Source organism: Ochlerotatus camptorhynchus, unplaced genomic scaffold, assembly GCF_037179485.1.
Source record: "Ochlerotatus camptorhynchus isolate MF236.1 unplaced genomic scaffold, CSIRO-AGI_Acam_v1.1 ptg000014l, whole genome shotgun sequence".
In the NCBI taxonomy this organism is placed as follows: Eukaryota; Metazoa; Arthropoda; class Insecta; order Diptera; family Culicidae; genus Ochlerotatus; species Ochlerotatus camptorhynchus.
This window is the reverse complement of record NW_027040506.1, coordinates 3429768-3445597: the sequence shown is the minus strand read 5'-3', so window position 1 is coordinate 3445597 and position 15830 is coordinate 3429768. Positions and strand designations below refer to the sequence as shown.

Below are 15830 nucleotides of genomic sequence, written 5' to 3'. Positions count from 1 at the left end.
TAACACTTTTGTTTTTCGTTGCCAACTTGAAAGCATTGGAGCACCCACTTATAGTCAACACGCTTTCCGGTTTCCACAAGCAGGGGTCCTATTGTGAGTGTTTCAAGTATCTTCCGGAAATTGAATTGAGGAAATTTTCATTTCGTGTTCTTCCCTCAACGACGCTCAGCTGTGCTGTGCTCTGAAAGTGGGTTGTTTCTCCTGCTGTGTTTTCCCGTTTTTATCCTATATTGCCACACATTTTCGCTTTCTCAACACCTTTGCGAGACGAGTGGGTAATGTCACATATTGTCGTCATTCTCACGTGGCTGTTTATCTCATATTTTTGTTTTCGTCAAGTGGATTTGAGTTACCCACTCACACGTATACCACCCACCCGGCCAAAACGGTACTTACCGTACCAATCAGGTTAAAGCCTTGATGTCCTCTGCTTTCCGAAGAACTCGTCTCTACTCTATTCGGTCCAGATGGCCACACGATGGTGGTATTCGACCGTTTGGGAACAAATCCATGTTGATCTGATGAGATATATTGCGAGCATTTCTGTGATAAGAAGTTCAGCACAATCAGTTCTACTAGAATACATTAGTCTATTGCAGCAGATGTTACAAGTTTGATAGGAATAAACTGTTTTTTCGAATATGTTCTAATACTAAATACTTCTTCCAAATGTTGATAGAATTTTTGATGTATTCTTCTTCTTCTTCTTTTTCTTCTTCACATGTCAAGTTTATTGCGTGCTCTCAACTTGGTGTTCTCGTTGCACTTCCACAGCTATTAATTGAGAGTGTACGATGCCTGTACCATTTTTGCATTAAAGGGTGTCCCACATCAAATTACATCACAGAAAAAAAACGCTGTAGAAAATTACCTAGTTGACCGATCCTTTTAAAACTTTCAGGCAATAAAATATAACCCATTAGTAAGCTTATGGCATATTTATTTCATTCATCTTCAATACCATAACCAGTCTTCAAGGTGCAGCATAGCACTGACGTGTAAGCAGGCTTTTGCACTTACCTGAACATTCACTCTATGTTCACGCATGCACTCAGGCAAATGAACTTGCACCCCAGCATGAGTGCAATGTTTACGTTCGTACATCGCTTGTTTAAGCGTTTGAAAAACATCGTTCGTACTCAAGCGCTCGTGTAACTGGCAAACGCGATACATTTTCAGCGTGGTGGAAAACTAATTTTTATCCGAAAATCTATTATTGGAAGGAAGTAATAGCTGGTAAGTACCCTGGAAGCGGCTGTTATTGTGAAGCTATCATGTGCTATCAGCTATCATCTAGCAGAAGTTAATTTCAACACATCCCATAAATTATTCTTGCACTGGTTATTTGATTTTGTGTTTCACAATTATATGAATTTGGTAATTTGGTTCATTAAATAATTGAATAAATAATTTTCAACTAAACCTTGACAAAATAAGTGGACGAACTGTTACGTTTAATATAGAGGACGTTTTAAATATGTCGTGCACAATATTTTCAAATTGTTAACCCCTCTTATGCCACGCATCTTTCCATACTTATCATGTAGGGCCCCTCCACACTATTGGTTCCCTCTGTATATCGTTTTACTCCATTACTATTGAGAAATAATGAATTCGGTTTTGATACAGTCATTCGGTTTTGAAACGGTCATTCTTATTTTCATAGCAAGGAACCAATTTTAATTGAAATGTCCCTTCGAAGAGTTAGAGCACCCTCTAAAGGCACGTCCGTTTGTCGGTCGAAATCGGGTTCCTAAGTAACAAAATCAAAAAATGACAACGATATTGACCATGCATCAGTACCCTAGTCTCAACCACTTCATCAACTTCATAAGCATTTTCTCAAACATCGTTCGCATTCAAGTGCAGCAAACAGGCGTTGGCGTTGGAAAGAGTGAATGATATGAAAAAGAATTATAAAACGGAATAGTTCAAGCTCGAACTATGAACTTTGAGTGTGTCAGACTGGCATGTTCAACTCTCGTCTGTTATTACTCTGAAAGATGAGTGGGCTAAAGGCGTATAAGAAGCGTTCATCGATTTCGTCTGCCCTTTCTGTTGCAACATAGCAAGCCTCAATGTTGCGTGCTGGTACGAAGTATCACGTTCGATGTGCAGAGTACACCTGAGTTCAAAAGGTAACACGCGCGTTCATTGCACGTGCACTGAAGAAATTGAAACTCAAGCTCAACGCCGTCTATGTTTCGTGAAGACTGACCATAACCGTGCGCTCGCACCTTACGCTTAACTCGATTCATAATGTTCTGTACAACATCTGGCTGTAGCTTCTTCTGTACGGAAAACCACTTTTTCTTCATATCTTCCTCAGATTTGCCCTCCTTGGGATGCTTACGCAGTGCCTGCTTCATAATAGCCCAGTATTTTTCAATGGGCCTTAGTTCCGGTGCGTTGAGGGGGTTCATGTCCTTGGGTACGAAAGTGACCCCGTTGGCTTCGTACCACTCCAGGACAACATTTGAAGCTAGATCCGGCCAGAAGATCATAGGGCCCTCGTGTTGCTTCAACAGAGGAAGCAGACGCTTCTGTAGACACTCCTTGGGTAGAGATGAACTAGCCAACGGCTAAAAATCTCTCTAGTAAAGACAAAAAAGACACTCCTTTTGAGGTAGATCCGTTTGCCACATGAGCAGATCGCTTGCCAAATCATGTATGGGGTCGTCCATTAATTATGTCACAAACTTAGGGGGGAGAGGGGGTTTTGAAAACTGTGACGAGCCATACAAAAAAAAAATTAAGGTTCATACAAAAAATGTGATAAAGGGAGGAGGGGGGTTGAAAATGGGCCAAATTTGCGTGACATAATTAATGGACCATCCCTGTTTCTTGGCAAACTTTGAAAGTTTCTGCTTTCTTACTTCCTCCGGAACATCAAACTTGTGCTGGGCAGTGAAGAACAGTAGCCCCGGAAGCTGCCGACAGTCCGCCTTGACGTAAGTCTCATCATCCTTGCTGAGACAATGAGGCTTCGTCAGCATCTGGGTGTACAGTTTCCGGGCCCGTGACTTTCCCACCGTATTTTGCCGTTCGTCACGATTTGGAGCCTTCTGCACATTGTACGTATGCAGTCCCTCCCTTGGCTCTCTGAACGAAAGACTTGAACAGATTCAACTTTTTGGCCACATCCCTGACCGAAGCATTGAGATTCCGCTTAAACGCTTTCACGACACACTATTGATCCTGATCACTAATAGAACATCCATTCTGACCGCATTTCTTCTTCCGTGCGATGCTCAGAGTTTCGTAGTAACAACAATCAATACGAAAATAACGATTTTAAATTGGCTCACTACTTGACTAGCCTATTGGTTTAGCAAATCGATTAACGTATCCCATTCTAGTCGAAATTCTACTACTACACAATGTTAGTTTGGATTCGCTATGAAAGTTTGACAGATAAAATGAGGGGTTAGTGGATTTTCCTATGTTTCGAGGGGTGAATCGATTAGCTTGGGACCGTAGAGAGTACCAGAGCTGAGCCAAAAAGTTGAGCACGTTATTTCGGGACCTTCTAGTCTTAGAGTTACCTCTATGGTAGTAACGTTCAGTCACATGATTTGCCGTTGACTGCACGATTCCGAGTTGTTTTCTGATGTCCCGGTGCTTGCGCAAAATCAATTCGCTACGTTACTTTTCGAGTGACGCAATTTTTTTCCAACTTGCGAAAAACTGACACACGGAGAATCGAAACAACTCGAAATTAAGTCATTTGTACTCATCTTGACAGCTAAGTGAAACCAGTCAAAATTGAGTTCTTCGCGAAGAATCTAATTTTAAGTACTTTGCGAAGACTTCGCTTTGAGTAAAATGTACCTGTTCTTAGTTTTAATAAAATTAGGCGGACACATTGTTTTTTTTTTTAAATAATTTCTGGTCAGCTAAAATCAATCATTGTTATTTTATTCCAGCTTATATACGGAGTATACTTTATTAAATGCGTCCTTGACCTGAGGGAAGGTGTCCGGTTTTTAGTCACTTTCTTCAGCAGTTTGTTTTAAAAACATGCACCAACGAGTCCCAGCCACAGTCTGCCAGATAATTCGGTAGTATTCAGTTCCTGTCCAGTCCGTAGGTGAACGCCGCAGATCTTTTAAAAGTCGTGGATTCTGAAAAGTTTGCAAACGAAGGAAGATTTAGCAAGTGTTTACATTTCATAATTTACAAACATACCGAGTAGTGCAAAAGTTAAGTAGATTCCACATCCAGATTACGGCTTCCGAAGCACACGTTGTCAAGACGTTGCATTAGTTAGGACTTTTTGGACCTAGAAATATATTTTACTTTAGAGGTTTGGACATTAAATTACCTTCAGCAAACAAACCACTCCCTTGCATGCTTCTCCAGCTGACGACAAATATGGCGCAGGATGCAATTAATTTTTCACCCAACATAAAGTTAAGAGATGAACTAGCCTTAGGCTAAAAATCTCTCTAATAAAGGAAAAAAAAAAAAAAAAACAACATAAAGTCTAATCACAACACTTGATTTTAAGTTAAAATTACTTTTCAATGAGAACAAAATTTAAACCAAAACAATAGTGATAGGCGAGTACTTATTTTTAAGTACTTTCTATCTCGATTTTGAGTTGTTTCGATTCTCCGTGAAGCGATAAAAATACAGTGTAAACAATACACTCTAAACTACTTCTACCCAAATTTTCAAGAGAAAATACCCAATGGGTAATTTTCTGCAGCGTTTTTTCCGTGATGCAATTCTATGTAGGACACCCTTTAGTATAATTGTGTGGCAAGTACAATCCTATGCCCAGGGAAGTCGAAACATTTTCCAACCCGACAAATTCCTAGTCCGGGCCGGGAAACGAATCCAGACGCCTCCAGCATGGTCACCGACTGAGCTAAGGGAGGTCCAGAATTTTTGGTGTACTCGTATCAAATCCTATCAGCGCTAAGGTTTGTCATTGAAAACGCTGGAGGAAGAGAAATTCCTCCATGAAAAGCGATAGGACGCTGAGTGGGAGATTTTTCAAACCGAGAGTTATCTTCCATCACTCTTTCAACAAAGATTTGGCTTGATTTAGGATTAAGGGATTCAATTCTTATTTTAGTGTTCTAGATGCACTTTCTTTTCCTAGGAATTGCACCTTCTTTTCCTCTTTTTTCTCATTCTTAATCCGACCTATCTAAACTCACAGTTCCGTTGAATCAAACCTGACGTCTATCATTTCTGACAGCGACCGTTACCGTAGCTCTCCAAATCTCCCACAGGGTTGTCGCTGGACTCTATATTATTAATTTTGATCCACAAACCATGAAAAATTGCTCCATTACTGCGTTATCACTTAGATTTACTGTCCTACCGTGTTTTTTTTAGGTATAGGTACGGAGCGATGGTCATGCGTCTAGAATTTACTTCCAAAAGAAGCTTCTATAATAATCTTCTTAAGAAAATATGAAAAATGAACATTAATTTTATGGATCATACCTACGGTAGGTGTTCCAGTTATTGGTAGACGTTCCTATTATGCTGTGTTCCAATGATAGTCTATGGGATAAACATATGTTTTTCATGATTTGGACCCTTTTTTTAATTTGATCAATGAACCTTGGAAAATTGCTACATTACTGCGTAGCTACTCAGGTACACTGTTTTGCCCGTGTTTTTTTTTTGTCAGAAGAGCGGAACGATGGGCGAGCGTCTAGAATAAGCTTTTCAAAAAAGTTTTCTAAATGAAGCTTCCATAGGAAGATTCTTAAGAATATTATTATAGAATCTTCTTTTGGAAGCAAATTCTAGACGCTTGCCCGTCGCTTCGCACCTCCACCTAAAATTTACGGGCAGGACAGTAAATCTAAGTAGAGCAGTAGAGCAATTTTTCAAGGTTTATGGATCAAAATTTTAAAAGTCCTAAAAATGAATAATATACGTCTAATTTATGGATCATGGCTATATTTTAAAGTGCGCAAACTTGATTTTTTATGGATCACTTTCTTTAATTTAAGGTTCACTGCTGAATGTGTTATGGATCAATTGCAATATCTGTATGGGTTTGATTTTGTACAATTTCAATGCTCATTCTTTAGAAATTTAGCGGTACATTTTTATAATTGTGTTGCTTAATTTCACATAAAATATTGATAATAGTGATATTTTTTATGGATCATTCACACTTTTTTGAGGATTTTCCATAAAACTATGGATAATTTGGATGTTTTTAATGGAACGGTTTTCAATATATATAATTCTAAAGGTGCATACTTAAGGCTGCCAAAGCTAACACAATTGGGCCTTGCAAATAAACGAACGAGATAAAACAAAATCTTGTCAAATTCCATTGAAGTGCTTCCCAAAATTGCTTTACATTTATTCCTGGTATAGGAATCCACAATTAACCTCAAAACTTACTTGAAATGGAATGGAAGAATCCAAAAATTTACCATTAATTCCGACCAGTTCTAGGCCAAATAGGATAAAAAATAAAACTTCTCCGATTTTCATGAAACTTTGCTTATTTCACTTTACTAGACCAAGAAATTGGAACTCCGTTCATAGTGATTATGTGAATACTACTGCGTTTCAAATAGGAGGCTCTAGGCTCTAGGCGGAAGCTTAGAAGTAGATTTTTGGAAGCATTGGGAGAAATCTTTCATTTAAAAAAAAAAGAGTAGCGAAAATATCTACCTTTAGTAATTTGCAGCAAAATACTCGAACACAGGTCATCGGCAAACATTAGGAACTCCAGCTCCAACTGGTAGTCGATCGTAGGCCTGTAGAATTATGTCAGTTTAATAATGGTTATAATAGTTTCATAACATAGAGTGAAAAATTTAACTTTTTCAACAGATTTGTTTGTTAGAATTAAATTAGTAACTCTTAAGAGTTGATGATTAGTTCAATGCCCATGGCGAAATTCAAACTGCTCATCTGGAAAAAAATGAGTTCGTATTAATGTGAAGCATTATTCTTTTGAAAATTATCTTTTCAAAAAGTTCATTTATTGAAGAGAGCTTACTCATTGCACTAGAATCTTCAGATGGATTTTTATCCCGCTTCAATGAGGAATTTCCCGATATGCAATGCGGATTACCCAAAGGTTCCGAACGAGAATCGAACAAGGTTGATAATTGGTAGGCAATATTTAGCACTGAGAAGTGTTTTTTTTTTCTTTGGTTTGTTTTTTCCGTCGATCAGCACGAGCACCAATGCTACCGACGTGCCAGGAAGGCAGCTCCCACACCTGGACCCTACCTATCGACCCATCAACTCATAAACCGGGGACCAACGGCTTTACTTCCCATCCGAAGGAAGGCGTGATCAGAGATGTTATGCCTCAGAACATCCCGGCGGCGCCGACTGGGGTGAGAGGTAATCGCGCTTACCACTACACCACCGGTGCCGTTACTGAGAAGTGTTGTTTAAATTTGTTGTATCTTTAGGTAGCAGTAACACTTCCTTTTTTATTATTCAAAAATAAGATCATTGGTGGTTATATTGAGTGTAAGAAGGATCAGATGTTGTTAGCTTTGCACTTACGTGTACCGCAAAAATCGGCCATATTGCAACCTTGCTTGCACCATATACCTACTTGCACTCTTGTTAACAAATGCGTTGTTTTTGTCAAGCTCAGCTTAAAATTACACGATGTCGTTAAAATTTAATATCTTTCCTGTGTGTGTCGGAAATGAAGAGAACCGATCAATGTGTTTATTACTTTTTGTAATGTTCGTCTAGATGCTAGTCCGCACCACTCCCTTCGCTTCCATGAGCACCCTCATCCATCACCCAGACCAGCGCATCACTCTTCCGCCCATCGCCCACTACGAAAATCGTAATCATGAATGAAACTGCACTCACTCTCACGAAGCCGGCGCAAACACGGTTGCCGCTCCGTTTGCTTTCTTCATAGGCAACTTCCGCCGGTATCACGCTCGCTCAAATGTAAACAACGGGGAGCAAGGGAGATTTGTTTTGGCGGCCAAGTGAACATCTGTTTTCGTCATATTACAATTATTACATCAACAGAGAGTCGCCTGCCCTGTGGTCCACGTGGCGGGTGAGAGCCATGTTTTTCCTCGCGCTCTCATATCTCACTCTCGGATCTCGGTTGAATCCTGACTTGGGGTTGGGAAAACTGAGCTGCGGCTAGGATTTTCCCTGGTGAAAGATTAAATTTCAACTGCTGGAAATTAGTTTCGTTAGTCGGTTGGCGAGCGTGGTACCGAAAGGATCGAAGGCTTTCCCTTGGTGATTGAGGATAAATTGTGTAGTACTGCTGGACTGGATTGCGTGGGAAATGTTCAGTGTTGGCGGCCTTCGTGAGTTTGCTGGGTGTACTTACCTGTGAAAAGTTGCTATTTGATACTGGAGATGAAGCACTAGAGAGAAGATAATAATTGTTGTCATTAGAGAGGGTGAGGCGGTTGTTGGTCACTGAACCTAACTGGTGTTTCTAAGTGAGCATAATTGTGTTTGATATATCCCGGGAAAGTGGATGTGTTTTTTTTTTCCTGATGGACGATTGTGTTTACTTAGGTAAGTTGATGTAGGTTCGTGTGATAACAAGACCTACGGGAAGTTACGTTGTTCTACGATTGTAATGTAGAGTATTGCGTATTATTTTTTACTTTGTTTTGTTATTGAAATACCTTACCTGGTACATAAGCTGAGATACGACTTTATGTAGTTCTAGACAGTCATCTGCTGAGGTAGACGATCTTTGCTACTTATTAATGCAGCTTATCCGATACCTTCACGCAGAACGCATCAGTTGGTGAGTTGATATTAATAAATACCGTCAGGTAGTCCACAAATCCGAACACTTTTGAAAGTTAATTAGTCTAAAACCACGTAAAATTGTTGATGATCCTCTATAGTCGTTCATGTTTATCTATCATAATTATTATGTGGCAGAATGGATGAAGTATTGAATTAAAAACCGGATTAATCCACCTACCGTTGACAATTGTCTTTCTCGTATAAAATTAAATAGCATTGATATTTACTACATGTTAGGTTCTGGTCGCAGACCAGTTTTGGACACCAAATATTGTGCATTCAGATTCAAATTATCTGTATGTAGCTGATTAATTGATTTCTGACGCGACTGGTAGCATTGCAAAAGAGCTGTCAACAATCTTAAATTCATGATTTCCGTGAAAGTGGGACGTAAGGTCAGATGTAGGTTCGAAAGTCGGAAGTCAGACAAACGGCGACACAATATCAGTTCTCCGGGGGTATCCCAAGCAAATCCGGGAGGTTTACAAATATTTTAAGAATGAGAACATTTTTCAAGTTTTCGATGTCGATGTGAACATTTTTCGGGGATGTCGAATTCCTGATTTAAAGGGGGGATTTGCCAACGCGAAGTGGAGTATGACGAAGCAGTGCCGCACTCTGTTAACAAACTATTTCCATATGTTTATTTGGCTACCGCAAATTTAGCAGCACACTACTGTTAGGTCGAATTAAATTTCGGCATGGCAGCGATAAGCAAATGAATGTTATGAACGTTACTTTAAAATGTGGTAAATCACTGCCCAAGTAACCAACAAGCCAGCTAATTCGCCTTTTTGCAATATAAGGCTGATACACGGCTAACATAGGGCATGCTAAGCTTTATATTAGAAGCATATTAGCCTTTTATTGCAAAAAGGCGAATTAGCGGGCTTGTTGGTTACTTGGGTGCTTTGGCAATACTTTTTCATGTTGTCAGTATTCTCATCATTTTCGTGCCTAACGTCTAAATTTGCATAGATTTTAAACTTCAATAAGCTCATCATTCCTCAATATTTTTCTGCACAACTAGTTGCATTTTGTCGGGAATCTATTCAAGTTTTTCATCATGGTTCCGATGATCAATGCATGGTTCCGGAGTTATGCCACTTTCCGTTGGGGTCACTTTGGGACGGCATTCAGCTTTACTGTAATAATTATATACACGGTGAACATAATATTTTCTCACTCAAATGATGTAATTGGACCAATTCCGGCTATACCAATGGTCCATGATCATATTGGGCATCCCAGAAAAGTTCCCTCCTGGGCAGCGAATCCAAACACATAAAGCAACCAACGATACAGACAAAACGCTTGCTACGACTACCACGACAAACTCTCACTGCAACACAGCTGGATCGGTGTGATGGAATGATAATGATATATTACTTGTCTGCTTTGTTACAATATACACGGATGAGGACATAGCTTGATCTGAATCGAGAAAAGACATATCAAAAAAAATTCCCACTAACACACGTGTATCATCTTCGGCTTTACTTCGTGAAGCAGCTTGCCAACAATTTGCTCGTTTCCTTCTACCGCCCCGAGTGAGCTGCTGTGTCGCACGGGCTGCTTGTCATGAAAAAGAAGGAAGAAGATTATATCATTATTGCTTTCCACTTCTGACATAGCGTTACCCGAAAAAAAAAATAACCATAAAATTACCATAAAATAATAAAAAAAACAGTTACAACGAAATCTATTGTCAACAATCTATCTTATTTTACGTATATTGTACCAGAAATTTTAACATATTGTTATTAAAATCGATGTACAACACGTCCCATATTGGAAGGATTTTCAACAATAGAACAACATTACAATTAACGGTAAATGGCTCAAGTTTGTTCGGGAAAAAAGTGATTTTTCGTATGGTTTAGATACATAACAACCCTCTTGTTGTATTGTAGATTTCCCCATTTACCATAGATTATATTGTGGAATTAATAAATTCTATGGTTATTTTATTGTTGTTGACAGAACGATTTATTGTGAATACAATAAATTCTATTGTATGGTTACAATACATTTCATTGTACCTCTATGGTTCTTTTTTTACGGGTATCATTCGGTTCGTTGATCGCTTGTCATTTTGTCATTTGGAGATATTTTTGATTCCTTGCTCCTGGGCATGTTTCCGGGGACATGGAAACATGCCCAGGAGCAAGGAATCAAAAATATTCCGGTGTCCCCGGGGAAGTGGCTTATTCTCGACAAGAACCAAAAGCTGTCGGGTGACATATAAAACTTCATGATTTTGCAAAACTTAGCGGGTAATGGCATTATTGAGAATCCACTGTCACACTAGCCCTCCTGGGCATGTTCCAGTGCCTCCGGGGAAGTGGCCAATTCTCGACAAGATGCAAAACCCGTCGTGCGATACATTAAACAACATGATTTGACAAAACTTGGCCGGTAATGGCCTTATTAACAGTCCATAGTCACACTAACCCTTTCGAGCATGTTCCGATGCCCCCAAGGAAGTGGCCAATTTTCGACAAGAACCAAAACCCGTCATGCGACATCTCAAACTTTATAAATTTTCAAAACTCGGCTGGAAATGGCCTTGTTAAGAGTCCACAGTCACACTAGCCCTCCTGGACATGTTTCGGTGCACCCGAGGAACTGGCGAATCCTCGACATGAACCAAAACCCGTACCGAACCAAATCCTTGACATGAACCAAATCCAACTTCATGGATTTTCATTAGCTTTCCCGGATATATTCCGGTTCCCTCGGGGAAGTGGCCGATTCTCAACTAGTATTAAAACCCGTCGTGCGACACATCAAGCTACATGATGTTGCAGAACTTGGCCAGTAAAGGCCCTATTGAGAATCCACGGTCATATTGGATCTCCTGGGCATGTTTCGGTGCCCCCAGATATGTTCCGATGCCCCCAAGGAAATGGACGATTTCCAACAAAAACCGTATCTATACCCGAGCAAAGTTAGAGATCAAATTGAAATCAGAATTTGCTGTTATGATGTTAACTTATTTTGAATACTCCATTTGATCTCATTTTAGTTGACTTAACGGTTAACACAGAAAAAATGAGAGTAAAATTTTACAATGTTGAATCAAACGGAAAACTAATTCTGTTTTAAAAGAAATCAATTTGATTACTGATTTTCCATTCAAAATGTTTGACTGAATACGGGCCTGTCGTAAATGGTTAGCATCCATGCTTCTCAGGCTGAAAGATTTGATTTGTCACCTCGGGCTAGTCACGAATGACCTAAAATGTGTTAAACAAAACAAATAAACTATAATGGCTAGTTCAACTTAAATCAAATTTTAAACAAGAAATTAACAGCAGAACTTCAAGTTAAGGATTTAAAAGTCTTGACTGCATAATGAAAGCACAAGATGATATCAGACTTCTGTCGCGACAATTGAAATCAAAATAAGTTTTCTTCATTCCGTCGGTCTCTGTTCCGCAATCTAGTGCCAATCACCGACGGACATCGATTGCCATCCATTGACAGCAATCGAATGTGCAGGAAGGCAGCTTCCACACCTGCGTAGGATATCGCACCCATTCACAACACACATGGGCCGGGACCAACGGCTTTACTTCCCTTCCGAAGGAAGACGTGACCAGAGATTTTTATCCCTCAGAAAAATCTCACCGACCTCGGTTGGGATTGAACCCAGATCCATTGGGGTGCTAGAAAGCAGTCACGCTTACCACTACACCACCGGCGCCGGCTAAAAAAAATGAGTTTTCATTATGATAGGAACTGCAAACTTTAATATCGATTTGCTTTTATTTTGTTAACCGACTTTTCTCGGGTATCGATGATGCTCTCACATTCAGAACTTGCGTCATGAGTACTTGAGGGGGTTAGGTTTTGATAAGTTCTTTAGTGAGAATGACACTGATGAAGACAACACATTGTTGTTGAAATACGTCATGGATACCAAAATTAATTAAGTGGAATTAATGGAAGATGATGTTGTTCGCTGTTTTATTTAAAGCATTCCGCTGATAACCCAATTTCATTACTTCAGTCTATTTTAATTATCTTGAATTTCTCCCTGGAATACCCTTGGAAATTTCATCTAAATATCCTACTCAGAGTTTTTTTTAATATGCTACAAAATTTACTTAAAATTCTTCAAACTAGCTTAAAAACTAAAAAGGTGTAAAGCATTGTTTGAGTTATATTAAGAATTAGATTCCCTAGCAGCTTTCCTCAAAATTTCTCTTTGAGTAACATAAAAAAGATTTTCAGCCTTAAGTGATCATTAGGCGTTGTTTCAGGATTATATCCAGTTATATCATCATTAAGTTTCAGCCATATGGTTACTTCACTTTGAATCCTACTCCCACTTACTGTTATAATGTTCCCTGAAATTCCTTTCGATTTCATTTTGCAATCCCCATTATAGTCTCCAGAACTATTTTGGAATTCATCTCTAGTTTTCCTGAAAGCTTCTTGAATGCGTCGTATAATTACCAGACATTTATAGTTAAATTTGATTGATTATTCTATCCAGAATTATTTTACCATGATCCCTAGAATTCCTCTACGATACTCCTCAATTTGTTTGAAAGTCCAATTGTAATTCTAAACTTGAAGTGAAGTATCAGAATGCTCAAATAGTGTCTATGTCCAAGAGCCATGGTGTGTTTTTAATCTGAGATCTTTTAAATACGGCGACTTCAAAGACAAAAATCTCGTTATATTTATGAATGTGAAACACTTGCCTAGTTCCAAAATCTTTTTTCTCATAAAATTTTCAAAAAATTCTCAATCCCTAGATTCACATTGTATTCCGTACATCTCTTTGCACAGTGGGCCTGGAATCAAATCTAGCGGGAAAACAATAATAACGCTCTGGTATTGCATCCGATTGAGCTGACGTCTTCAGTGAAGTTTCTTGGATTAATTAGGACTACAATTTAGTGGATGAAAATAGTTCAAACTTTGGCCGCAAAGATGGCGCAGCGATGCATACTTTTTTTATTTTGCAAGATAAAGGTTTACTGTTTTCGGCAAAGTTGTAAAACGTAAAATTTTATGAAAAATTGCCATAGACACAAAAGCTGTACATGTTGTTTGAAGATATACGAAATTTTATAAAATTAGCCTGAAATTCACGTTTTTAGAATTATATTTCGAGCAATCGTTCAAACGAATACTTTTATCATTTTTCTTCGATTGCTGAATTTATGTATGGGCCCAAATTAGGGGCATTTATGCCGAAATTATATCCATTTCCCATATATCATACTAAAAAAAAAAAAAAAATCCTAGATTTGTTTTCCGTCGATCTTGTTTTCCGTGCTGAGCAGCAATGCTACCGACGCCAGGGAGGCAGCTCCCACACCTGGACCGTACCTATCGACCCATCAACATGAACCGGGGACCAACGGCTTTACTTCCGGCTGAACAGAGATGTTGTGACTCAGATCAGTTCCCGGTAGCGCCGACTGGGATTGAACCCAGGTCTGCTGGGGTGAGAGGTAATCTTGCTTACCACTACACCACCGGTGCCGCTTATTCAAAAAGTTGTTAACACTAGTTTAAATACCGAAATTAAACCAGGTACAAGTTTTGAGCTTATTTTACACTGGTATCCCTTGTCTGACATATTCGCTTAATTCGAGAATATTCTGATATTTCATGTAGTTTTGGGAACGATTATGCTCAAAACATGTGCTACCATGTATGTGCTGAATTGAATTGAGTGGAAATTAGGCATTGGCACAACCTTGAGGATTGCTCAATTACAACCAGGTTCCAGAGCTTGTCTGTATCTTTACATTTTGAAAGATGCACACTAGTGATGCCAGTTGTGATGTAGCGGACCAAAAGTCTGTTGAGATTTAAAGCCAAATTAAATAATTGTGTAGTTTGATTTTAACTATGAATTGTTTTTTTATTAAACAATTGAGTCTAATGACTGTAAGTTTTGTTTTATTTATTTATTTGGTTCAACACTAACTAATTTCGAATAATTTGTTTCTCGCAGCAAAATAATCTCAATCAATCCCTCCAACAAAAAAAAAAGCGTAGATAATATTTAACTCGGCTTCAAGAGAAAGCTGTGTAGTGATTATTGCATAATCTGGTAAAGGTTGAGTAAGTGCTTTTCAAGTTCACACACAACTAAACAGCAGGATAACAGCTGTATAGAAGCGTAAATAGATATGCAATAAGAGTGTGTTGTATTGTAGTGAGTAAGTTTCTTTAAACGTGAATTAGTTTCAAACATGAAGATTTGCTATAAAATTTATTCATTGAACTGAAATCGATACTGGATTGAAGCCCTAGAATTATATCGCATGTTATATCCTCTTTTTATCAGTATTGCAATTCGTATAAATAGCCCAAAGGGGTACAATAAAATGCTTTCGAGTATTACAACTCTACACCAGTGTGCATCGACGTAGTTGAAAGAAGGTCTTCCATTTTCGCTCGGTCAGTTTCTATTTGTTGGGTTGTTCGCTTTCGAGGTCGCTCGTTCTGTAAAAAGTTAAGTACTAAACAGTGGTGTCGAAACCCGGGATTTCGTCCCGCCGGATAACTATCGGGTCAAAAAGTGTGTACTGCAGCAGTGATTTGTTGTGTCAGGGATACACCCTTTGGTCGACACAATCGCATTGGTCGAAGAATTTGGCAGCTTAAGCACGTGTGGCCACCTATTGTCACCTCAGAAAGCGTGAGATCAACTCAGCGGCCATCGCGCGTCGCAGAGCCACCGAAAGCAGAACACAGGTTATCCTTGCTAACAGGTACGTCACTGGTTTCGTGTTGCTTGTCCGCGATCATGCCAATATCTCCTAAGAAAAAAAACCGCACTAGTGTAGCAAGTCGGTTGAATATTTTATACAGACGCAGATCGAATATTCTCGGCTATGCAGGGCTTATTAAATCTTTCAATGATGGATACTATGACAGCATGGTTCAACAAGTACAGATCAGAATCGATCTACTTGATTTTTTTTTTTTTTATCTAGTTCGTTTATTTGGAAGGCTCAATCGCGTTAGCTTTACGGAGCCGATAATTCATTGTTCACTGTGTGTAACAAAATTCACTTAATTCTATGTCTAGTAGGAGTTGGGCC

The 15830-nt window shown here is 39.0% G+C and overlaps 1 protein-coding gene across 2 annotated transcripts in view; it reads left to right on the top strand.

Moving 5' to 3' along the window:
* The first annotated feature begins 8189 nt into the window (after positions 1–8189).
* Positions 8190–15830, top strand: part of LOC135701526 (EGFR adapter protein-like) — a 194459-nt gene continuing 186818 nt past the window's right edge. The window contains exon 1 of one of the 2 annotated variants that reach the window (XM_065222349.1): positions 8190–8508. The gene's annotated coding sequence lies outside the window, so the exon portion shown is untranslated. Of the gene's footprint in view, positions 8509–15323; positions 15498–15830 lie in introns of those variants that run through there. The other variant, XM_065222357.1, reaches the window with a different exon arrangement.